The sequence below is a fragment of the Bos indicus genome, chromosome X, assembly GCF_029378745.1.
Source record: "Bos indicus isolate NIAB-ARS_2022 breed Sahiwal x Tharparkar chromosome X, NIAB-ARS_B.indTharparkar_mat_pri_1.0, whole genome shotgun sequence".
In the NCBI taxonomy this organism is placed as follows: domain Eukaryota; kingdom Metazoa; phylum Chordata; class Mammalia; order Artiodactyla; family Bovidae; genus Bos; species Bos indicus.
Window position 1 is genome coordinate 16,205,542 of NC_091789.1, and position 2,617 is coordinate 16,208,158.

Below are 2,617 nucleotides of genomic sequence, written 5' to 3' on the forward strand. Positions count from 1 at the left end.
TATATGCCTTCACTCATAGGTCAGTTGGTAAAGAATCCACCTGCAATGCAGGAGACCCCAATTCAATTCCTGGGTTGGGAAGATCCTCTGGAGAAGGGATAGGCTACCCACTCCAGTATTCTTGGGCTTCCCTTGTGGCTCAACTGGTAAAGAATCCGCCTGCAAAGTGGGAGACTTGGGTTTGATCCCTAGGTTAGGAAGATCCCCTGGAGAAGGGAAAGGGTACCCACTCCAGTATTCTGGCCTGGAGAATTCCATGAACTGTATAGTCCATGGGGTCACAAAGAGTCAGACATGACTGAGTGACTTTCACTTCATTTCACTTTATCATAAGAACAGAGGCAATGTTCTTAGCACTTTTGTACATTACCACATTTAATTTTCATAAATAACCCATGAAGTCAGTATTAACATGTTCCCTACTTTGCAGGGGAGGACACTGAAATTCGGAAAAGATCAGTATCTTATCCAGAATCACAAAATTAAAATGTGTTTGAGTAATACTGAAAGCTGAGATCTATCTGATTTCAGAGACATGCTTTGCACCAAAATGATACACTGAATTTCTATATATTTGTATCTTTAAAACAATGAACAGTTATTATTTTTGTAAGTAGAAAAATAACACATGTAAGGGTCAAGGTCTATAGTGAACATAATGCCTCTTAGATTCAGCCCAACAGTACTTTGTTTTAGGAACTATCCCTCCCTAATTACCCTATGTAAGTTGTTTTCACAAATAATACATTTCTCTCATGGACACAGAGATGGGTATGGTACTCAGAGTAGGCCGATCTTCACACTGAATTCCCATAGACATATCAATTTGTACAGAGAACAGCTCATGAGCCAAGTGGAGCCTGACTTGAGATTTTCTATGAGTATTTTGGGGGAGAAAAACTCTCTCTACCTTTTAAATTTTGAGTTATAAAAATAACTGCCACAAAACATCTTTCATGCCAAATGGAGAGAGCCCAGCAAAGAAATAATCAGCATGTAGAGAGGCACAGAGCTAGGAAATGAAAGGGGTCCCAGACTTCATTGTTGAGCAACTAGATCTAGCTTTGCCAGATCTCCGCTTGGACATGTGAGCCCATACACCTTTTTGTTGCTTAAGCTGTTTTAACGTTGGTTTCTGTTGCCTGTATCTGAAAGATTCCTGACTAAAGCAATGTTGGAAACAAAACCCATATCTAGAAAGTGATGGACCTATAATACGAAATTTGCTGCATTGACATGGAAAGTTGGACAACAGATCCCTACGTGGCTGACTGGAAAGATGATAATCTTTAATATGAATGTGCACGCCATCAGGTTAAACTGGTTTTGTTGATTCTTGTAGATAAGTTCATGTACCTATTTGTCTGAAGTTTGGAAAAGATGAAGATGCGAGGTGGTTGCTACTTTTTGTAGCTTTTTTAAGTGTCTGCATAGATAGAAGTTTTAGTCCATGCTGGCCCATATGTAAGTGGAAAGGAAAGAGCACAAAATTTGCTTTAATGAGGCCATATCTTCCTACTGCCAAAAATGTTAGATGGCTGAGAGTCATTGTATATGTTTAAGTATTTCCCATGTTAGAGAAAGAAAAAAGTAGGAAGTCTGGAAATATTGGTAAATCAGACTGGGACCAGGTGAGCCTTAAAACTGAGGGTCACTTGATTCATTAGCTCTATCCCCAAAATACTTACATACATTCCCTTCCTGAAACAAGTTAGTAATTATCATCCTTTGGAATACAGCCTAGTAACAAGGAATAAATTATCCCTGTCTCTACTCCAGCTCATTTATCAGAGATGGAGCCTGTTTCAAAGAAATCCTCAAGTGGGAGTTGGTCTGGATTTAAGGACCATGATTTAGTACTATCTCTTGCTTTGGTTACTAGCCAGTTGATTCAAACTGTACATTCTCCAGCAGCTGTCTAAATACATATGAACTATATTATTAGGTATATTCCTATTTACTTATACATATATGCACTCTTGAGTTGAGCTTTTTATAATTATAAAATTTTCTTATCTTACATAATACTTCACTCCTTAAACTATAGTTGGCCCGATGCTAATATAGTCACACTTCTTTTGATTAGTGTTTGCATAGTGCATCTTTTCCCTTAATTTTACTTTCAATCTATTTCTATCTTTACATTTAAAGTGTGTTTGTTGGGACTTCCCTGGTGGTCCAAGACTCTGTGCTTCCACTGCAGGGGGCATGAGTTTGATCCCTGATTAGGGATATAAGATCCCACATACCACATGATGTGGCCTAAAAGAAAAAAGTGCTTTCTGTAAATAGATATAGTTGAGGGCTATATTTTCTAAAATCCAAGTCTGATAATTTAGTTATTTGCATTGGAGTGTTTTGTCTATATTTAGTGTAATTTCTGATAAGCACGCATGCGTGCTAAGTTGCTTCGGTCATGTCTGACTCTTCGCAACCATACGACTGTAGCCCGCAAGGCTCCTCTGTCCATGGAATTCTCCAGGCAAGAATGCTAGAGTGGGTTACCATGCCTTCCTTCAGGGAAGCTTCGTGATCCAGGGATCAAATCTGCATCTCTTATGTCTCCTGTACTGGCAGGTAGATTCAGTTGATCTTAAGTCTACCACCTTGCTATTTG